The sequence below is a fragment of the Urocitellus parryii genome, chromosome 10 (genome assembly GCF_045843805.1).
Source record: "Urocitellus parryii isolate mUroPar1 chromosome 10, mUroPar1.hap1, whole genome shotgun sequence".
Lineage (NCBI taxonomy): Eukaryota > Metazoa > Chordata > Mammalia > Rodentia > Sciuridae > Urocitellus > Urocitellus parryii.
Window position 1 is genome coordinate 43,132,717 of NC_135540.1, and position 24,780 is coordinate 43,157,496.

The following is a 24,780-nucleotide window of genomic DNA, read 5'->3' on the forward strand; positions in this document are numbered from 1 at the left end:
TTTCTCAATTGCTTATTTATGGTACTTTAAAGAGAGCAGTAATGTGTAATTAAGTGCTTCATGATTTAGGTGTGTTATTGAGAAGGCTTTGTATAAAGTGAATATTTATATTTTGGATAAAACTGTGCCATTGAATGATCTCTTCAGTACCCAAGAGCAGGGTTTCCTTGCTCATTGCTGTGGTTCTAGGACCTGGACAAGTGGGGGACACACCAGAGACCTGGAGACCCGTAAGGAGTAAGGAGTTCTCAATGAGTATTTGGATGAAGGCCCTAACAAGAAAATGAATGTAGACAGCAAGATATGACTCCCTATATGGAAGTTTTCTGGATGGGATGTCGGTGGAATTGAGCTCAGGAAGATTAAACTAATGTTTTTCCATATTGACATGAATACATTTGCAGTGTATATAAATGGAAGATGTTCTATTTATCCCCAATAATTGTCTACCATTAGCTCTGTAAGGGGAAAAAGTGTGGGAAAAGAAAACATGCTCTAAAGAGGGACTTAAAATCACCTATGTATCCTGAATCATAGGAGTAAATAGAAATATAAAGGTGCACACCATAGCTGTTTGTTAGTTTTTATTTCAGAGAATTGCTCCTTGATAGGAAAAGGGACCCAGAGAGGACAGAAATAAAAAGAAAGTGAATTCAGAGCAAAACTCCATCTAATAGAATCGGTTTTAGTTCTGACTTCAAAATTTCCTGAAGATGGGTTCATTTGTTCTTTCACTCAGTCGTGTTTTCCTTCCTTCCTTTCTCTCTTTATCCATTCTTCTTTCTGTCCTTTCTGTTCAGCCTTAGATACCTGGAAGCTATCCAAAAAGATTCAGGAATCTGCTTTGAGATTTGGACTGATCTGAGGGATTTTGAAGGAGCTTCTCCTTTAACAGATATTAAGGTTGTGGGCAAGGAAAGTAGAGGGATGTGGAAATAGAGGTGATTCTGAAAGATACCACTCCCTTATCTTCTGTCAGCGAGTATGATCTTCATAGCCGATCTGTGCTATTATCAAGTTTTTATACTAATCCTGCAGCATCTCCCTGGCACAGTAAATACATCCTTGGCTCTCCACATTTTCTTGGTCCTACATTTATTTTCATTGAACAGAGAATCTCTTCATTATTTTATTAGGTTATCCAACTCTCGAAGGAATATCATAGCAACATCATATTAATAAATCTAATGAGAAGGTGTGAAATCTGCTTGATATTTATCACATGTCTTGGATACGTGGCCCAGTAATTTCTTAATTCATGAGGAGCACTTCCAAATGCTTTTCTGAAGTATTACCGGGTATTTAAGAACTGTCTCCACTTGTTGGCACTGCCTAGCTATCCAGGAAGTGCAGATCTTAAGAGCTTGATACCTTAAAATGACCTTATAGCATGAGAGGATGAGGATCAATTCTCCTCTGCTACTACAGGTCTACTGGGGATTGCACCTGAGTTGGAAAGTGCCACATTCTCCTAAAAACCTCAGAGGTTACCATAGTTAAATGATATTGGGCTTCTGGGTGCCAGGAGTTTCAAAGCAGATTCATCTAAAAAATCAATACAGACACAAGACATTTATTACATTATTCCATTATACATCCATACCTCAAACATTTAACATGTTGTCAAGAATAATACTTTGAGCTCTTAAACCTTAACCAAATGTAAATGCAGGGATCCACAGAAAATTAAATCTCCAGTGAACCAATATATCAAATTTACGTTTTTTGTTCCTAGTTATTTCAATGACTCTATGAGAAGAAAGAGGGCCTATTCAAATACATCAAATACATGCTCAATAATAGAACCATTTTTAGAAGTCATTGACAATACATCAATTAAATGAAGTGTCCTGATTGATTTAGCAACAACATCAACATAGGGAATAAAAGAATTATTGAAAGTAACTTTGAGGAATATATTGATTTGAAGTAGTTCATTCTGCTTTTTTGTGACAAGTTTGCAAGACAGTGGTAAGGCTTAGAATAAGGTGATGAAGTAGCAGCATTGAAAGAGGTTTGATGGGTAAAAGGGTAGCATGAGTTGTAAATCTGACTACTAATGATGTCCTAGAAGGGATGAAAGTAGGAAAGTGTCTAAGAGCATTAATCTGTGAGAAGAAACCTTATGATAGATAAATGCACATTTTATTTGCATTAACCACTAAATTATGTTTAAATAACACCAAAACACTTAAGTAAAGAATATAAAATTCTTGCATGTAGATGTTAGGCTTTTTAAAGTCATGCTATTCACAACAGAACATTTCCTGGATTATTAATGTTTTTCTGTATAGGAATTGGCTAGGTCAGAAGAACAATTTAAAAGAAGGAATAATATTAAGGTTAAAAAGTGTGCATTGTACCATGCTTTATATAAAACATTCACCAGGTTATGTTTATTTATTTAGGCTTCACTCTATAGAAATGTCTAAATATTTGAATTACATGTAAATTTGTTCCTCAATATTTTCTACTTTTTCAAATCATACTAAAAAATATTCATGTTCACTAAGGTAAAATTTTTAGGATATTTTAATAACCCAAATTATAATTAAATGCTTTTAAAAGCATTATTGGATATTCCTCCCCACATTCTAATGATTCAATTTTAATTACTTCAATTATTTAATATTATTGAAATTCACCTATATGTTAGGTAGTGTATTAGGAGTAAATGTATGATACTTGTCAGAAACATACATATGTACATATGTGCATATCTATACACAAATACATTCAATAACAAGTATACTCAGTTGATCTCATTTTTTATCTCTATTGAAATTTTAAAAAGAAGATCATAGGAATATAAGTAGCTATCAAAACACTGTTTTCAGCACCTTTGTCTCAATTTTGACAAAAATTGTACATGTATGGGATTTGATTTACTCCATTCTGTTCCATGTTTCTTCCTTTCCCTTCCATCTTCCCTCCCCCTATTGTCCTTCCTCTTCTCTACTGATCTTTCTTTCACTTGTTTATTCATTTGTGATTCATACTTTCTACATATACAAAAATATGGAAAGTTTCACAAATTTGGGTGTCATGCCTATGCAGGGATCCTGTTAGACTTCTTTATATCATTCCAATTTTAGTATATGTGCTGCAGAAGCAAGAACTGAAGATAACATTTCTAATATAAGATCTGAGCTCAATATATTTTCAACAACTTTTACTTGTGCATACTTTCTTTAATTAAATTTGACACTTGCATTAAACTTTTAGAAAAAGAAAGCTATCCAAATACTTTTTTTTCTAAATATTACAACAAAGAGAGAGACTTTATATTCCTATAAGTCTTATCCACACGAAAAGATATAATGCAGTATGATGAAAGTAGATAGGAATATTATATTACAAATTTGAGCACAGTCCTCAGAATAGCAAGGTTGCTACAGTGCATTGGAAAAAAAAAAGAAAAAGAAATTTCCCTTTATGGGTAGTAAGTTCATGTTTGTTCGGTGAAGCAGTATTAACATTTTGATAAGAGCAAGATTTAATATGAAATTTTAGATGACCAACAACTTGTATCAAATATTATGCCTTTTTGAGTGGCATATTGCTCTTGCAGAAGGTAATTTCTTTTCCAATTTAGAGATGCTTTAGGACACTTGCAAAAGTGAAGATGCATAGAACTGTTCAGCCAAGTGTGTGAGGCCCAAGCTCTACATGGTGAAAGATATCTAAGTAATAACATTTCTAGCAATTGAAATAAAACATGTTAAAAGTTATCTATACCTGTCAGTTCACTGTGATTGTTGTTCAGATATAAAGTCCTTCTCATGGCATGCATGCAAAAGTCCACTTACCTCTTTGCATAGAAAGCCACAGAAGACTCTGATTATCAGTCATGCCCTCCTTTCTCCAGTTGTTGTTCACAGAAACAATTAAGAAATAAAATGTGCGTCTGGCAGGGAAAGATTATGAGATTATGTGACTTTGAAATTTGTTTTCTAGTATTTTACCAAGTTAGTGACTCATAATGTTAGAATGAATTCAGTGCAGAAAAATATCATTACAGGATACACAGAAGTAAGTTTATATTTGCTCAGGAGCTTAGGACTTGTTCCTGTGACTTTTCATTTGTTGTTTTGGTTTCCTTTCTTCAGAGTGACTAGTCATACTAAAAACAAGCCTCCATATTCTGTATTTACAGGAAGTGGGTGAGACCCATTTGTCTGAACTGTGAAACTGATTGCCTCTTGGAGATAAACTATCTGAAGATACTGAGAGGCAGAATACATAAATAAACAAGATAAACAAAACAGGGTTTTGCTAGGACAACTCTCCAGAACCAAAATATATATAATGAATCATTAGTTTTCACTAAACTTTATATACTTAAAACATTGAAATACATGCTAAATTTTGTTTAAAAATTTTTTAATACAAAAGAAAACTGGGATTTTTGTGGTAGAGACTCAATTACGTCACATTCTCCCACACTGCATGCCCTCCACGCCTCCCACTCCTGTCCCTCTAGGCCTTCTTATTTTTGTTTTATTATTCAATTCAAACAGAAGTCCACCTGTCAATCTCCCATAAAATTATTTTCCATATATTCCTTGAGCTCTTTTACAGAGTTGAGCACCAGGCTATGTGCTTTATATATGTTCATCCACTTAATCCCTAAAAATTATTCTGAGATTGATAGGATCCTGTTTTATAATGGAGGAAACTGAGCTTTAAAGAGATTAGATTACTTGCCGAAGCTCATGCATCAGTAATTGTTGGAGCCACAAACTGACCTCAAGTCAGTTAGATTTTAAAACTTATACTCCTACAAGCACAAAAACTTTTAAAATTTAATTCTCTGGACTCATCCAAGAGAAAATCATGTTACATTATGACAGCATTCAGATTAATCACTCCTTTATTCTAGAAGTGCTTCCTAAGTACTGTGGTAAATTCTCTGCAGGAGAGGCAATAAGGAAAGGCCTAGGAATCTCAGGTTTAAATCCAGTTTGTGCAAATTATTTGAAGTCTCTGTGTTTCAGTTTGTTCATCTATAGAGAGGTAATGATATTCATCTCATGTGTCATTGAGATTTACATATAGTAAGGACAGATTTTTTTTTAATGGATTATTATATTATTGTTAGAAATAGAGTCCTGCACTAATGAGGAAAGACAAGAGGATAGAGAGTTTAAAATCTAGTTGAGGAGATAAATAACCAAAGTAAGGGTAATTTCAGGACAATTTTAATACATGCTAGAGGTGGTGAGCATGTGGTGGAACAGAGCTATATATATGTATATATTATATGTATTTACATTTATATTTACAAATATATTACACACACACACACACACCATTTCTAAATAAGGACTAAGAATAATGAAGTATTGAGAGAGAGAGACTGGGAATATACAGAGGATTTCTGAGAGCAGGAGCATTGCAATATGCTGAAGTGATGGATAGTGTTTGAGTTTAAGGGTGTCCATTTAAAGGAGAAGCAGGAAGCTAGACAATGTCTCATTGCCCTAAAGAGGAACTGAAGGGTTAAACTGAAATAGAACCTTGAGGTATTTCTAATTCATTTATCCTTCAAATAAAATAAAGGCTAATATTCGTTTAGCGTATTCTAGATGGTAGGCACAGTTAGCTCCCTCACCATTATATTTGGGTGGTGCTCTTCTTTTTCCTTTTTATATAAAAGGAAACTGAGGCAAAGAGATGCAGATAACCTTGCCTAGGGTCGCATATCTAGTGAGCAGCCAATCCAGGATTCCAAATCCACGATTTCAAGCCCTGACAGTTTGGTTCCAGATCATAAGAAGCTTCCAGAGAAGCACTTAGTTCATGTCAGGGTGGGGGTGGGTTACCATGGGGAGGGTGGACTGTGGATCATGACTTAATATTATGTTAGTCTTATTTTCATTGCTGTGACAAAATTCCCAAGAAAAACAACTTAAAGAAGGCAAAATTTATTTTGGCACATGGTTTCAATCCAAGGTTGCTTGGCCCCATTGCTGTGGGTTTGCAGTGAGGCAGAGCACCATGGTGGGAAGCATGTGGTGGAACAGAGCTACTTACCTCACAGCAGCCATGGAACAAAGAAAAAGAGAAAATGGCCAGGGACAAGATATAGTTCCAAGGGCATGCACGCAGGAACCCACTCCCTTCCACAAGGTCCCACCTTTTACAGTTTCTATCACTTCCAAATAGTTCATTCAGTTGTAAATCCATAAATGGATTAATCTGTTGATGAGGTCAGAACTCTCATTATCCAATCACTTCTGTAAAGCCCTACCTCTGAACCTTACTGCACCGGGGACCAAGCCTTCAACACATTAACCTTTGGGGAAATTCCATATCTAAAGTATAACACATTAAGAAGCAGACACAGGTGCCACTTGTCATGTCAATTGAAGGTGAAGCAACAAGGCTTTCCATTTAATTCCTAAGAATCAGAGGACCTGAAACTTATCTTTGAGATAAAAAATGTAGAGGAATTAACCAGGAATTTTGCTGGTACAAAAGGATAAGCAGGTTGGATTAAAGGACTACATCTTCCCTCAGTAACAAGAAATCAGAGTGCGGAGACAAGAGGATGAGAAACGATTGTAAATCACACTGTAGAATTCTAAGTAGCTGGGGGCAGGATGAAGTTTGGGAAGGAATGTTGTGTGGAGGCAGAAGATTTTATATAAGATGCATTAATGGGATACAGATGGAAGTTTGGGGAAAATGGAAAGGGAAGGAAGAGAAGAGAGAGAGAGAGAGAGAATCTAGGCCCTACCCTGAAATCCCAAAATCTCAGTCTGAGTGACAGATAAAATGAAAGTGTTATCAATATTATGCAGAATTAACAAGGTGTAAAACTAATGGTAAAATGGAGAAAATTCAGTTTTTATAATGTTGAGCTAACAGCAAATTTTAACTCAACTATGAAAATATTTCTAAACAATGTTTAGCATCAGAGTTAAGTATTTCCAAATAGAAATTTTAATGAGTTACTTGTTGAAAATATTTGAGTAATTAAAATACTTGAAAAAGCATTAGAAAAGGATATTGGATATATTTCACGTAGGGGGAAAATAGCTCAGGAATGATATTATTTTCATCTATAAGTTTTCTATATGCGTGAATGTGTGTATGTGAATATGTAGTGAAAAAATTTATGTTTTCTAAAGAAAGCGAAACAGAAAAAAATTGAAGGTAAGACTAATATTGAAGATTAAGTCAGGATACTCTGAAACATACCCTTTCTGTATGTATATCACTGAAAATAGAATTTGCGGCTGACTGTGATATTTAAATAAAATTCAGTCAGTGTGACCTGTCATATTATTTTGTGGCTCTAATTTCACTAACTTTGCTGATGTCATCAGCTCATATCCACAGCATAAAACACCTGTCCCATGAAGCTTGACTTTGGAAAGCCTGGGGGCTCCCTGAATTCATGAAAGTGTGTTATTGAAGGCTTTGACCTTTGCAAAGTCCTGGCTTTCTTGTCTTCACTCCACCTTGGAGTGTATGTTCATTGCAGGAGCAAAGGCGTAGTAACAAGACTCTCAAAACTCACAAAGCCAATAGTGAAAGCCATTTGAAATGGCATCTTTAGATTCACCTATGATGATTACCTGATCCCTCCTTGAGAATCAAGGGGTTATCATAAAGTCCAAGTGTTACTGCCTCCTTTCTTCCTCCTCCTCCTCCTCCTCCTCCTCCTCCTCCTCCTCCTCTTCTTCTTCTTCTTCTTTTTAATGAGGAAACCCCCAAATGATAATTGTAAAGTCCCATCTTTGCTTTCAGTGGTAACCAAAGTAGGGGTTGCCATATACAGATTCAGTGGCAAATGAGAACTTCAGGTCCCCTTTCTATGGTTAACACCCAGAATGGATTTTTGTTGAATTTTGTTTAGTTCTCTAAAGTGAGAGCTAGCTTGTAACTTGGTTGAAAATTTGAATTTCTCCTTTGGTGGTTTTCTTTTCATATATATAAATTTATAATCAGAGGCCTGTTTATAAAGAGTAACACCTAGGTTAGTAGAAAGCTACCTTAGAGTTACAGTTTCTATCACTTCCCAATAGTTCATTCAGTTATAGATCCATAGAGGTCAACTTGTACACAGAGCACAAATCAACTCTTAAAAGCACTCAGCTTTCTGAAGAGCCTTGCTAGGGGCTAACCTCCCCCAAAGTTTTCACTTAATAGACTTGGGTATTGCCAATGAGCTGCAATGGATTAGTGCTCTGAAACAGGCTGAATTGTATCACAGACCCAGTTAAGTGCCTACAATGATCCTTGTATGTCCTAGTATTTGTGCATTGGTAGTCCCCATTCTAAAATGAAGAGATGATACCACAAGAGTTTTAAGCACACTGTTTAATTATGCTTTCTCTTCTAGTACTTCTATTTACCATTCATAATTTAGAGGATAAACATTGACTAAAACTACAGAATAAAACCTACAATAGAATGTTAATTTGACAGGGTCAGGGATTTTATGTCTTCCTGTATACTGCTGTATTGCCAATAGAACAGTACCTGGCATTTGGCAGGAAACAACAACATTTATTGAACAGTTATATTTTATTCTAATATAAACTTTTGAATAAAACATTAGAAGTATATATATATATATATATATATATATATATATATATATATACACACAGACACACACACACACATATATATATATTACGATTATATCATGTATATAATATTTTTGTGCCAGAAAACATATGTGTATATGTGTGTATATATATGTAGGTATGTATATATATGTATGTATATGTATGTGTTTTCTGGCACACATACACACACACAAGCACACACATATGGCTTTGGATAGAATCAACATATTCCAAATAACTACCATAATTATCATTTAACAATTTCTGCATGTTATAGAACTTACATTACTGTACTATTATTTTTTAATACACAATATATCTCTGCTTTGCCAGATGAATTACTCTAACACATGGATTCTTAGTTTTATATATGTTTTAGTCAGCTTTTTTGCTGCTGTGACTGATAGAATTGACCACCACAACTGTAGAGGAGGAAATTTTATCTGGAGGCTCACAGTTTCAGAGGTCTCAATCCATAGACAGCAGGCTCCATTCCTGGAAGCTCCAGGTGAGGGAGGACATCATGGCAGAAGAATGCTGCAGAAGAATTAGCACACCCGGTGATCAGGAAGCACACAGAGACAGCTACTCCACTCTCCAGTTACTATATATATACACCATAGCCACGCCCCCAATGAGCCACTTCCTCTAGCCACACCCCACCTGCCTCCAGTTACCACTCAGTTAATCCCATGAGGGCCTAACACACTGATTAGGTTAAGGCTATCAACTAATAATTTCTCCTTCAAACCTTCTTGTATTGTCTCACATGTGAGCTTTTGGGGGACACCTCATTTCTCAACCATAACAATATAGTTTTATTTTTCCTATTTCTGCGATAGGAAAAATGTACTGCCCTTTTCTTGCTCTTTTATGATACTACAAATCTCATTTCAAACACTTACATAGAAAAGCCAATATAATTTAAGAGAGGATAGTCCAGGAATATAACGTCCAGGTATAGATGAAACAAAATCTGGACATTGCTGGCCTCTACAGATGTGAATTTTGCTGGTGACTGGATGTGGCCACACAGACCTGCCTGTGCTCCTGTTAGGCTATGTTGGTAGACAGGTTAAAAAAAAAAATAAAAAGGAAAATTCCATAAGTGACTAACTTGTTCTGATATTTACAAATCAGCTATAGAAGACACTCTCTTTTTTAAACTATTGCTTAATTATGATTAGTTGATTAAGTTATCAAACATACGTAAATTATCCTGCTGTAGCTAGCATTTTAGTGCTGGAGGAGAATCCCCAGTGTGTTTAAATTATAGGGCTGCCCAGAATTTGAGGCATCCTTTACGTAAGCCATAACGGAGCTTTTCTTGCGCATTATTCAGCCTCTTGTTGGCTTTGTAAGGATTCATGTGATTTAGAAATAGACAATAGGACAGACAGCAGAATACATCAGACACTAGAAAGGCAATATGTCAATCAATGGAAGGGTAACTGATGTGATACAGCAATTTGTATACGGGGTAAAAGCGGGAGTTCATAATCCACTTGAATCAAACCGTGTAATATGATGTATTAAGAACTATGTAATGTTATGAACGACCAATAAAAAAAAAAAAAAGAAATAGAATATATGAGTAGGGCCTTCATGGGAATAGTGTGGTGAAAATGCTTTTTGCCTTTTTCTTGTTCCTTCTTTCCTTCTGCTTGACCTTGGGTTATACATCTGGAAAGTGGCCCAGAATAGTGCAGGTTCTCATGGTCTTCCCTGTCAGACCCACTGAAGTCAAGTTCCAGATATCTGAAAAGAAAAAGAAGTTCCTGACCTTGTTCCCAATCAGAAGGTCACCAGGCTCAGACTGCCAAATGCGCCTGAGTCTTTTCATGTGAGCTATCCTTATCTAGAGATGCTTATTTCCCCTCTTGAAAACTGAATATTTTAACATCACACTATTCCTTTCCCTTCTTTCCCCTGGTGTCATTCTTATAATATTTCCTTTGGTTGTACCTGTCTTTTTTCCTTAAATAGTGAAAAGGTCTGTAGTTTGGCTACAGAAGCACAAGAACGAAAGGTTACCTACTCATATCTAAGCATCAAATGTTATTAGTCAAAGCAGGTCTTAAGAAAACTGTTTTACACAAAATTAAGATAATTTTGCCAGGTGAGTGTAAGGTCTCTGAGCTATTGAAGTTTTTCCAATTAAACCGGGACCTAACCTCAGTTTCTTAGAGGTACTTAGAGAATAAAACTGAAATCACACTAAGAATTTCTGGGGAAAATAATGTGTCCAGGGTTAGAACATTAAAATTCTTATCCAGAAAATGTTCGTGAAACAATTTCCATATAAGCCTTTAAATGTCACCCAGTTCTACAAAACTCAAATTGCCAAAGTCTTAATTACACTGTACATTTGCATTACAAAATTATAATCCTATTAAAAAGAGCTCTGACTAAAGGTTCTTGCATATAACTTTTTCCTTCTTCTCTCTCTGATAGATATTCAGAGTGAATTGCTTGAGGACAAACATTGATAGTACCAATAAACAACTTTTTCTTTTTTTGTGAAGTACAAAAGCCACACTACTTATCTCAGTATTGGTTACATATTATCTTACAGCTGACTTACAACTTTACCTCAGAAAACCTTACCTGGGGTAAAAAATCTCTGGTCTAAGGAGTGATATGGTTCTCAGTTCTTTAAGCCACATACATTTGCAACCTTTAATAATACAATGCATTTCAAAAATAACTTTATATTTTGCCTTGTATACAAAAAGAAAAATTGGGGTATATCATTTTTCTTTTCTTTCAGAGTAACAGAAAATTTCCTCAGGGAAAACAAATCCAAGAACTCAAATCTTTCACCTAATAACTTATTGCAGTGGGCATATGGCCTTTTAAATGTATCTGCCATTTTATCTGTGGTGACATCCTACCCCACTGGGTCACAACTGCCTGCATTTTATGCTAACTTTCTTCCACAAAATTGAAATGGAAATTATTTCTAAAAAGCAAAAGCAAAAAAATCCCCCAAAATCCCACAATCCAAATAATGTTGGTTACATTTTTAATTATATGTTACAAGAAATTCCTTTCTCACTCACAAAAGGGAATAAAGGCCTAAATATAAAAATCAAAAACAAAAACAAAAACCATGTACCAGATAGGTGTCCCTAAAATGGAAAAAAATAAAACAACTTAACTTGTGAGCGAACAACAAATAACTTTGGTTTATTGTTCAAAGACCAGGTATTTTTACAGAAAATCTAAATGCCAAGAATCCTTGAGTTGAATGATTGTTAACTAGCAGATACAATATTTAATTGTTGAAGGCATGTCCTCCCCCCAAGGGAAAGGAGATGGAGGATGCAGTCCACGTGGGTGAGCACTCCTAGGCCTGCCAGACCACATACTGCTCACAACCACAGGCTCTTAGGAGCGGGGCTTTCATAATTTGAACAATGGAACTCCCTGTTTCCAAATGAAAAGGACATTTTATTTTTTTTTAACTTAAGTTTCTGAATATTGAATGGTCTCCTAATGCCTTATAAGAGATTAAATATATACGGTTTTCTAAATATGATTTGGATATAAAATTTTAATTTGGCACTGATGTAGGTACCCAGATACAGGAATGAAGCCTTGGAAACCTAGTAACTGTTCATCCCTCAGTGAATTCTTATTTCATGGTATTGGTTGGTATTAAATACTATTGATGTCTTATTCTTATTTACAAATTTTCTTATTTATAATTAAACACGACAGTGGAATATATTTTGACATATTATACATACATGGAGTACAACTTTCTCTTCTTGCAGTTGTACATGTTGTGGAGTTACACTGGTTGTGTATGCATGTATGAACATAGGAAAGTTATGTCTAATTCATTCTACTGTCTTTCCTATCCCTGTCTTCCTCCCTTTCCTTCTTTCCTCTTTGTTTAATCCAAAGTACTTTTCCCTCCCTCCCTATTGTGATATCTTATTCTTGATTCACTCTTTCTCCTCTGATTCTAATTAGTCTCTCTCTCTCTCTCTCTCTCTCTCTCTCTCTCTCTCTCTCTCTCTCTCTCTCTCTGTTATGGTGCAAGTGATATTTCCTGTTTATATTTTAATTTGCAAATTTGTGTATTTCTAATCATAATGTCTAAAATTGACTTTGAAAGTTGGTTGTGAAAAATGCAATTAGAGAAACAGAACACTTTGCTCTTGAATTTGGAAAATAAAAGCTAATTTCTTCATGGGAAGGGACAAAGGGAAGTTATTACTTGATGACCATGGAGCTTCAGTTTGGGATGGTGAAAATGTTCTAAAGCTAGATACTGATGGTAATTGTACTTACTTAATGTCACTGAGCTATACACTTTAAAGTTGATAAAATTGTATATTTGGCAGTAGGAGTGGAAATTCTTTCAGCAGTTAGTTATGTGTATTAACTACAGTTTTTAAAAGTCTGTTTTGATAATTTATTATCTGAAAAAATTCTGGCCAGAAAAATAGAAAGGAAAATAATAATAATAAATTTGTATAATTAAATTCAAATTATGTTTGTTAGAAATGTTCTCATGTTCTGAAAATGATGATTTCCATTTTCCAGAATTATCATCCAATAAACATAGCAAATAATGTTTGTTTTTCTTCTGTAATTTACTAACTTTATGAGTATAATTTTCTTCACATTGTAATAGGCAATGCAGAGTTGTATGCATTGGTCTTGAATTCTGGATTTAATATGTGAAATTCTTTTTTCATTGCTTTGATCAGTAATTATATCATTCAGTAATTATACCAATTATAATTGATTTCAACTGACTTTTTCATTTGAGAATTAAATGATACTTTTATAATGTTTATGTGTATTGTTTTAATTGCTAACTAGAGCGTCATTAAATATTTATAATGTCTTATTTGTGGATTTTATACGTTTGGCTGAACTCTATATAATTTTATTGTTAGCATTTTCAAAACCTGAGCACACCAACTCTTGGAAGATTCCCTTTTTCTTTTTCCTTTTCAGTATCAATCATTTGAGCTCCATATTTGTGTCTTCTCTTTCTATCATGACCTGGACTTGCAATTAATCATAATGACATAAAGAATTTAAAAATCAGGTATGATTGCATTTAAAGTGTACAAATTAAATGTCTTTTTCAACAAAAATAATCACTAAAGTAAACATAAAGTGTCAAAAAGTATCAGTTATATGTTTTCTCAATAATACTTGATTACACCAAATGGAAGACAGTATCCTGAAACAACACAGTTAAATTCCTATAGAGTATATACAGTTTATACTTAAATCAGTGACCAATTTACTCTGCTACTTGCTTGGGGAGCAGGGGTAGACAGGATAATGGCTCTTCTCACTATTACACCTCATAACCTGAGCATGGAATTGTTTTTCTCCCAGTCTCTGCAAGTTGCTTAAGAGCGTTTAGTTTCCAAAGGGTGCACAATAAGGACATGACAGGGGTCCCAATGCACTGGACTGCTACATGCATTTTGGACTTTTGTGCTTTTGAACCAAGAGGCAAATAAAGGACGTCCAAGTCACCTCTATGACTGTGACAGAAAATTCTGTCTTCCCTTATAGTAGGATATGGCCAACTGTCCCTGAATCCAGTGGGTTCCTTTTAGTATTTCAATTTCATATAATGAAAGTTAATGAGAAACCATACCCAGGCAAACAAAGAAAAAACAAAAACAGTTAATGACATTGAGGATTTCAATTTTTTAGAAATGAAATTTTTGATCACTTCACTGGGTAAAAAAACCCAAAAAACCCAACCAGTCAAGATCAGAGATAACATAAACAGGTAGAGAAAAAAGAATAACCATGGCTTCATGGTCTGATTATAGGAATGAGGGATTTAAACTCTTGTGGGCCTTTGCCCTTGCTTGTTACATGTGCATGCCACTTCATTGTTTTAGAGAAAAAAAAATGTAGTTTCACTTTGAAGCTTATTTTATTTTTGTTACTGACTCTCCAGGCGCAAATTTGTGTAATTTTTAAGAAGGAATATTAATAATTTCCAGATTGTCACCTACATAGAGCATTATGGTTTTCCCATGGTGTACACAATGACTGTTCACCAAAAAGTCTCACTTTTTTCTTTTTGTGGGAGAAAGTGAGAGATGAGAGTTTTGTTTAAGTAAGAAATATAATTTGGAAGGCAAAAATAAAACCCCCAAAACAGTAGAAGCATAGAAGTTTAAATCCATTCACAAGGCCAGACGGGAGTAGTCAAGAGGTGGGCCGTGTGATGGACTGTGTATTCTGGAAATTTCAAAGCCACCCTCCTCCACACTGCATTGTGGTGCTTAGCCTCAGTCTCAAAAGCCCCATTTCTTCTTTGCCAGTTGGATTGGGGTCAGGTGTTTCCAATGGGGCTCTGAAGAAAGACTGGAAAGCAAGATTGAGAAGGTCTCGGCTTCTTTATGTAGTTTGCTGTTGGTTCCTGTGAGAGTCTCTTTAGCAATGGTTCTTCATCCTGGTAATGGTTGCTGTCTTTAGTCCCAGGTTTTTGTTCATTTGTTTTATTTTTCAGAAACAGACCCATTATGTCCCCTCAAAGATACCAGGACCAAAAAAACTGTTTACCTTCCTCAGATCTGTTAGGACAACAGCTCTGTTGGGATACTCTTTCTAGTTCTTGAGGTACCAGCTCCACCCGGTTAGTACCCCTCTATAAAAGCCTGGGTCACATGTAAACTTCTAGGTTATAAAATATATAGGTTATAAAAATCCAGTCTGTTTTTGTTTATTTGGCAGTAGGAGTGGAAATTCTTTCAGCAATTAATATTTCTGTTACTCAGTTTTTACTTTTTCCCTTTAAGCCCTCTGAAATCTATTTAACAATTTCTCACATAATCTTTGTTCTTTGGAAATATGTGACTAATTAGTTAAGATTTTCTTTTTCCTGACTAGATTCTGAATACTAGGGAATTAAGTAAAAAGAAAAACATATTCATTCAAAATATTCAAAGTATATATTAAAATGAAAATAAAATTAAGAATTATAATGGATAAATGTAGTATTTAAAATCACAACTGTTAGTAAGTCTTCCATTTCATATTAAAAATAAAATTGTATTAAATTAAAAAAATTTAGTTGTTCTTAGACCTTTATTTTATTTATTAATACGCAGTGCTGAGAATCAAGCCCAGTGCCCCACACATGCTAGGAAAGTATGCAACCGCTGAGCCCCAGCCCCAGACCCTATATCAAAATTTTTAATAAAAATGATCAGTTCTAGTATTCAGTATCCATCTAGTTATGCATAGACCTAGACATGTGCATATTTAAGAGTAATATAAGTTGTCAAATGTCACAAAATGTTCCTAAGTCATTATGCTTAACCACTGTAAATGCCACTCAAATTCAAAAGTACCTCCAGAGCCATTGTTTGGTACACAAGAAAAAACAATAAGCATTTCTACTGACACTACTGAGACTCATACTTTGCTACACTGGAATTTATTTCTTCATGTTGAGAGGAATGATTAGAGAAAAGATTAATTAGTCATTTTTCTTATTTGATCAACTTCACTTTCCAAGTTCTTCCCATTAGGAACTTTGTTCTTTTATCTCTCTAGCAGCACAACTTACAAGCCTTCAAGCATTCCTACATAGTGACCTATTTTGAGATCATAGGATAAGAAATGTGGAGAAGCATTTTCTTCGGTATCTTGACAGCAATACTCAGCCAGTGCTGAATGCAAGATCTAAGTCTAGAGTTGTGTACATGTGCTTTAATACAGCCGTGTATGTGTGTGTGTGTGTGTGTGTGTGAGAGAGAGAGAGAGAGAGAGAGAGAGAGAGAGAGAGAGAGAGAGAGAGAGAGAGAGAGAGGTGGACTTGGGGATCTATTAACTTGGAATCAGAACAGGAACTCTGTTAGAGTCTGTAAACAAGTCAGGATGGCACCTGGCATTTTGCCAGAGGGAGTGGTTTGTGAGGTGGCGCCAGCAAGCCATTAAGTGTGGAGATTCCTTATTGGTTGACTGCTGATTCTAGTTTATGTTAATTAAGATAAGCTGTGTGTAATGTATATATACCCCTCCTGTCCTACAATAAACGGCTCCCACTCCTGCTGTATCAATCTACACAAGTTGTTCGTCACCCACCCCCCTTATTTTTCTGCAGCCGGACTGCAGCAGAACTCTTCTTGCCCTGGGGCCTGAGGACTTTATGGGTCATATAAATGCAATGAAGTACTTCAGTGTTTAGTAGATTTAATTTTAAGACCCTAAAATCTTTTTAAAACCTTTTCTCTGGCTTTAATTTGAGTTCTTTCTTTTTTTCCCCAAGCATCATCTCTCCCCACGGAACTCTTACTTTTTTTTTGAGTTTTATTCTCTCTCAGAGGATTAAATTTCTTCACGCTTCCATGATATAACCAAGGCTAGATGTCTTTCAAGATGTTCTTTGTTCTGATCTTCCAGCTGCCTTTCATTGATTCCCTTTTCCAAAGCAGCATATGACACACTTGAAGTTTTCACAGTTCTAAAGTTTACTTTGCAATCCACTGAGTACATATGTACCCAAATTTCTATCTTCCTTAAGAAACTCCATTGCAATTGATCAGTTTGCTCCAGGAATCACAACCTGTGAAAACCTCCTGTAGAGTTATATTCCCTCCAGCCCTGGGCCTTAGTAGAACTGAACAATTTAAAGATTTGCTAGGAACTCCCAAGTTCCTTCTCACTTTGCAAAAGAGTGAAAAGTCTACTCCTAAAGTTATAAAAATTTGAGATCATATTTGCGTATCTTGAGAGCCAACAAATCTTCTCTTCTTTAGCTTGTACATCTTGCAGCCTTTCAGGTCAAATCAAACCAATACTGAAGTCTTCTATTATCTTTATTACACATCATGGAGGCAATGGAAGCAAATAGGATTCTCTGTTTCTCAAGAATTCAATTCAAGGAAGTGGATGAAATAAAGCTTGTCATGTTATGGTGTCTTTTTTTTTTTTTTCTGTCTTGGCCAATCCTACAGGTTTGTCCTTAAGTCTTGCCTATGTCCGAATCCTGGTCCTTTTCTCTTCTAGTTCTACAATTAATTTTCATTAATGTCTTTATTTTATACAAATATAAATGAATGTATTTGAAAGTATTTAATATAATTTGCTTTCAAATTTTACATTTTATCCTTCATTATATATGAACTCTGAGATTAATACCTATTAATTATTAACTCTTTTATATGTCTACATTTTATTACTACTCAAATATAATTATAATGCTTTAATTATAAAACGATTAAATACGTGAGGAAACAACAATATGAAACTGAAGATATACACTTACAACAGATCAAACAACATACATGCTTTCTAAGCATTTTACCAAAGTAGTTTTTTTTTCCTGTATAAGGTAGATATTAATGAAATAAAACCTAAAAAAATGAACTTCTTTGTGAATATAATAAACCAGAATATACCAATATTCCATTTGGAGTATTTTAAAAATTTTTGAATAAACTGTTCGAATTTCTTGTATACTCACATATTTTCTTTACTATTTGACTATGTCAGAATGATAAATAAACTCTATGATCCTGAAGTCAAAATCTTCTCAGGATAATTGCAAAATCCAAGTCTCAAAGTTTTGTTGACTACAAACCATATATGTAATCGCCAATAATATGTCACTTTGTTCTCAAGATAGAAAGGAATAGTTGAGTTCTTGGTAGAGGCATAAGGAAACTTAAGAGGGTGGGAGAATGTGTTCTTTGATAATATAATTTTTCCCACCCAGTGTTCATTCACACCTGCACATAGAGCTAAAAAGCACAGATACTGTACTTCACCAATTTGAAAAAAAAAAAAAACAAACAACAACAACAAAGTATCAGAAAGCTATTAAAAACTTAAACATTCAAATTTAATTTGCCTGAGCAACTCTATATTCAGCAATGTGATAAATACCAATAGCCTCTTAGAAAGGTTAGGTAACAAATTCTCTCATTATAGTAGTAAACCCTAAGAAAAAGCCAACTATTCTACGTCATCTCTGTGTCAAAAAGTAAGCCTTCATGGCTCAAAATAAAACAAATTTTTAAAAAGTTGTTTTCTAAATTCTGTGGCTTAAGTAGAGTCTTGATTCACTTTGGTGGTCTGAGTTGAGTAGTTTCATCTTACTGTGGAAGTCTATTACCTGTCCTTTTCCAGACCCCATCTAATATTCTAATTAGGGACATTTCTTTGAGGACCTTAATTTATCTACAACTTAAAATGAATTAATTTAAGATCCAGGTGGAGACACTTATTTGTTCCAGGCATTAGAGATTAAAAGTGAAGTTTAAAAATTTCATCTGTTAAAAAAAGACCTGCGAAATTAAAAAGTTAGGAACTACATTCTTCTTTATCAGGAAATATCAGATATGGGCAGTATTCTCTTTAGTTCCTAACTTATTTGCTTAAAGGCAGGTAAATAGGAGACAGGATTCTAAAGAAACAGTGTAAGTATAATTGTTAAGTATGGTCAATTATATGCATATCATTTATTTATTGAAATTATGTAACTTCTTGTACCATCCTAATTGCAATATTTTTGCATATATTATATCAAAGGAAAATATTAATTTTGATGCCATACAAACCCTGTATTTTAGAATCAACTCTCCATTAGTTAGTAGGTTTATAACCTCAAATAGGTAAAAATTTCCTTTTTTAATTCATTTCCTCCCCTGTAAAATCAGGATATCAAAGAGTTAATTAAGGATTAAGTGAGATAATAAGAGTAGATTCTAAGAATGGATTCAGTTGGTGGTTGTTTTTGTCAACTATTTTTGAGTTTGGCTGGAAGGGAAAATAAAAGAAACAAATAAGACAAAGCCTAAGTTGTTGTTTGTATTGGAAAATGCACTTGAATGGACATTAGTTCTGCCTGCAACAGAAATTCACAGGTTCGTTCAATGACTGTACACATAAAATAGACATTTCTTATACTTCTTCCTATGTAAAAAGATAATATTTGAACCACAACACCGTTGTGAGGCTAAAGTGAAATACCATGTAAAGTTATGTAGAAAAATATAAACATCAACTATATTTAGACCAAAGTTCAATAGGCAAATGATTAGAATTGATCTGAAACTAGTTTATGTTACCAGTTTTTAAATTATGAAATAGCATATACACATGGGAGAAATGTAACAAATACAAAGTTTTAAAGTGTAATAATAAAGTTATGGAAGCCCCCAACCAGTAAAATAGAGCAATTACTGTGACATCTCCCTACATTCCCTGTTTCCATAAAAGTCTCTTGGTTTACACCCAGAGATGACAGCAGCATGATTTGGACTTTACTCTTATTGTTATCTTGTGCATGCTTTTACTGCCATCAACAATATATTTTTTAAATTCATAGAAATGATATCACAATCTGGATAGTCATCTGTAATATATTTTTTTCAAAACTGCTTTATTGAGACATAATTCAAATATGAAATTCATCCGTTTAATGTCTGCAATTCCGTGGTTTTTAGGATATTCGCAGGTTATGTGATCATCAACATATCTAGTTTTAGAATGCTTTAAATGCCATCCTCCATACCAACCCCATCTCATTAGTGGTCCTTCCTTCTTCCTCCCTCAGTGCTATTAATCAGGAGTCTACATTCTGTATAATGTGCTTTTTACTTCTCACTATGCATCCAAAATCCATTCAAGTTGATGCAAATAACTAATTTCACTGTATTTTGTTGTTGTTGTTTGCTGAATCTATTAGCCACTGGAGAAATGTACTAACATATTTACTTTTAATGGTTGAGTTTTTAATTTTGAAGCTGTTTCTAAGTACATGCATATTTAGAATGGCTAGATTCCTAGTAATTTGAGACCATTATTTTCATGTAGTGATCAATATCTCTTGAAGTTCTTTTTGCCTTAAAGCCTCTTTTATTTGATAAATAAAATACTAATAGATCTTTTTTTCTCTATACTTTCCCTTATGATTTAGTTGTGTCTCTTGTAAAAGAACATATTGGTTAGTATTTATCAGATTTTGAAGAACATATTATTCTTAGAGAATTTAAGAATAGGAACTTAACTTATAACTGTATACTTATGGATGGGTGGATTTACATATATTCATTTTCAAGATTTGTGATGGTTAATCTTGTTGGTCAACTTGACTGGATTTAGAGAATCCTAGAAAATTGGTAAAGCACACTTCTAGGTGTGTCTATGAGGGTGTTTTCAGAGATGATTGGCATGTGAATCAGGGAACTGAGGTGGGATGACCTGTCCTGAATGTGGGCAGCAGTGCCCAATAGGCTGGGGCCTGGATTGAAGAAAAATGGAAGAAGGGCAAAGCTTGTACTGATTGGTAACTCTATTCTTCAGGAGCCTGTGTGTTTGCTGCTGCCATTGTCCATGGACATCAGATTTCAAGTTCTTAGTCACTGACTGTGGACTCACACTAGTAACTGCCTGAAGCTTCCAGTCCTTCAGCCTCAGACTGGCGCTACATTATTGATCCCTCTTGTCCCGAGGTGACCAGCTTCTTGGAATGAGCAGCTACTGATTTCCCCAGCTCTTCTACCTATAGATGGCCATTGTGGGACTCTCCAGCCTCTGATCTTGTAAGCCAACCTAATAAATCTGCTTTTATATGTATGTTCTATTGGTTCTGTTTCTCCAGGGAACTTTGACTAATATAGTATTCTTTTTCCCTGTGTTAGCTTTTGGGAGTAATATTCAACATAATAAATAAGGTTATTCTTTTGGGTGGTTGATGTATGTACGTTCTTTGTTGAGAAAAAAATTGCAATTAATTTTTTTATTTACAATTTTTATTACACATACAGGGCATAATTTTTCATATCTCTGGTTGTGTACATAGTATATTCACACCAATTCCTATCTTAATACATGTACTTTGGATAATAATGTCCATCCCATTCCACCATCATTTCTAACCCCTGCCCCTTCCCTTTCCCTCCCACCCCTCTGCCCTATCTAGAGTTTGTCTATTCCTCCCATGCCCTCCCTCCCTACCCCGCTATGAATCAGCCTCCTTATATCAGAGAAAACATTTGGCATTTAGTTTTTTGGGATTGGCTAACTTCACTTAGCATTATACATCTCAGCAAAGCAAGGTGTCTAATCAAGAGAGAGCCAAAGGTATTAGGTTAGATAATTCATATCCCAATGTAATCTCATAATGGAATTCCTCAATATGAATGTTTCACAAACTGAAAACAACACAATTTCTGTCACTTTCTTGTAAACCCTAGAATATACAATGAAACAAATTTAAGACGAATAGGTAACTGTTCACAGGCAAAATGTCTGAATATAGACAACCTTTTAGAGACTAAGTGTGTGTTAATACTAATAAATTAATTCATTAAAAATATGCATGTATGTTTGATAGATGATATTTTAAGCTACAATTTCAGATTTTGAGCAGAAGCCACTTTGAGTAAGAAAAAAGAATTCAAAAAGCAAGCTGGTGTACACATGCTCAAATAAACCTTAAATAAGAATCATTTTCCAAGGAATTTGAGTCCAAATTGTTTTACTAAAGATCAGTAATTATCAGGTCTTATGCATTCTAGAGTCAGACAGAGCCTGGAGCCAACTTTTATAACTTTTTGACCAAAATACTTAACATTCCAGGCTTTTTCAGATCTGTAGAATGGGGAATATGATGATACCTCATCAGTTTCATATTTTTTATTTTTTTGGAAAAAAAATTATTCATTTCAGATTATTTTATTACCAAAATTTATTAAACAGTAACTCGATCCCAAACATATTATTTTGCATTATTGGATTTAATCTCACACAAATTTATGGGATTTGTACCAGTGTTATTCCCTTTGTTTAGATGAGGAAGCGGAGCCAGGACTAGAAGCAAAGTCTGTTTGATTTCTTAAATGCTAGGCAGTACTTTGTCATAGTCCTGATATCATTTCTCTTCTTGTGAGCTTTTTAGTTATATATTTTCAAACAGCTTTACTTCTACCTGCTACATATAGGTGTTTCCTGAATTCCATTCCATCAGACATCTTTCTCATTAACTTATGATCTCATCTAAAGTCATACCTTCACCTTTCTTCATTCTTTGTATTTGTAACTTTCAGGGATCTCCTGTATTTCAGGTACTTTTTTTTTTTCTTATTCTAGCTATTGTATTTGACCACCATGATATTGCCATACTTTGAAGTCTGTATGTGAGAACCTAAACTCATCATAATTTTCAAAAGTGTTCCTTTTTTTAGATATTGGTATTCTCCTAGTTTCTTTAGTGTGATATCTAAGAAAAATCTTTTAATTGTTCTTTCTTGAGATTACCGTTCTGCCTGTTGTGAGCCTTCCCTTATACCACTGATGTGTCTCTTCCATTTCGTCTCCATTTTCTCATTCTCCTGTGATCATTCTGGCTCATGTCTCACCTGAACAGTCCTCAGCATTCTCCTGATCTCCTCTCAATAGGTGCCCTTCTCCTAATCCTAATCTCCAGAGGAAGCTTTCCTAAAGCCCATCTCTAATCTTTGAGATAAAAAAAAAATGAACAAATGAACAAACAAAACAATGAATAGGTAACTGTTCACAGGCAAAATGTCTGAGTATAGACAACCTTAAAACCATTGCCTATCAACTTCAGGCCAGTTTCTTTTTTAAAAAAATTAGCAGTAATTGTGTATTAGTTAATCCTCATTGGCTTTAATATTGTCATTAAACAAAGCTGGTTCAATATTTTTAGAGGCTCTTACAAACTATAAGACTGTCTGTAACTTTGTATAAACCCTACTGTCCAGACTTTTGTCTTATAATCTCTGAAAGTGGCCTGATCTTCTGGAAAACTCTTATTTTAATTTCTTAAGCATATCTTTCTCTCTTTCAAATGTGTGACATAGTTGTCTAATTCTGCTTTCCTACCTTTTATTCCCTTTACCTACCACCACCTAAATATGACATTGGACAAATTACCTTGTTTTCCATAGAGATTTATCAACCTTTTATCAAATGTGATAGAGTCTACCTAATTTACTTTGTGCGTCTCTTCTCTTTTATTAAATTGTGGTGGAGAAGAGAACCAACATTTAATGAGGGCTCTTTTGGAGAAGGGGCAGTCAAGAGTTGTACGGGATAACATTATCTTCATTTTACAAGTGAGAAGACCCAGAGAAGTCTTAAAATCATACATATTTTGAACTGCTTTGTTTTAAGACAGAGTCTCAAAACTTCTTTGTTTTGAGACAGAGTCTGTATGTTGCCTAGGTTGGTCACAAGTGACCCTCTCACCTCACCCTCCAGAGTAACTGAGATTGTACCTATTTTTGAATTGTACTTTCACGAAATTCTGGTAAACTTTGATCTCAAGGCCAAGTTTCCATGTATTAAAAGAAGAAAGATTCCTTAAGTCTTGCCGTGGCACACCTGTTTCTTATTTGATCTTTCATAGCAGAGACATCTGCAGTGGTTGACAATAAACTGTGACTGAAAATTTACCCATCTGACTTTGTTCTAACTTTCTTTAGTACTTCTACAGAGTGACTTCTTGCCCTTACATATGATAGCTCTAAATTCAATGAGGAAGATATTTACAGTTCTGCAAATATCACTTTGGCATTTTACATTTTGTAGGAAAAAGCTTTTACATTGCAGTTCATAGCATAGTTTGAGGTTCTTAAATGCCAACTAGAGATGTAGAAAAGAGACCTTTTCTGAAAAAAAAGAACAACTTTCAAATTTGACATTGAGAGATGTGTAGAAGTTTTAGAGTTGCTAGGAAGAATGAAGACTTTTATTTGATGAAAAACATAGAACTCTGACTCCTTTGTTAATTGACTCACAGAAAAAAGCATGGGATATTATAAAAAGAGAGAAGGGGTTGGTCTATACTCCCTGTATCTCTACATATATGACCATCCAGAACATCATGCAATCAGCAGGGATCAAATAGATACCTGAGGAAATAGCAATGTTTGTATTATCTTGATAAATTGTGAAGAACAGGGTTGTTCTGTGGTAGATGTAAACATTTTAAAGATAGATTACATATCCATTGAAAAATAGAACTGGGATGTTGCTTTCTAGAGTACATTTTCAGAGGGAGAAAGAGAATGTGATTTTAGCTCATGCTGCTACTAAAATGGATTGGAAATTGGCAATAAAGTTCTGAAAGATAAGTTGGAGTTCACTGAATCGGAAGAACTTCTCTTCCTCCTAAATTTTTGTTTCTTGAACTTATAGAGCAAGAAGGAAAGCATATGAG

The 24,780-nt window shown here is 34.6% G+C and overlaps 1 non-coding gene across 1 annotated transcript; it reads right to left on the reverse strand.

Moving 5' to 3' along the window:
* Positions 1–3,012: 3,012 nt before the first annotated feature.
* LOC113195813 (U6 spliceosomal RNA) lies at positions 3,013–3,115 on the reverse strand. The gene has a single exon (XR_003302469.1). It is a non-coding gene; the product is annotated as a U6 spliceosomal RNA (small nuclear RNA).
* Positions 3,116–24,780: the final 21,665 nt, after the last annotated feature.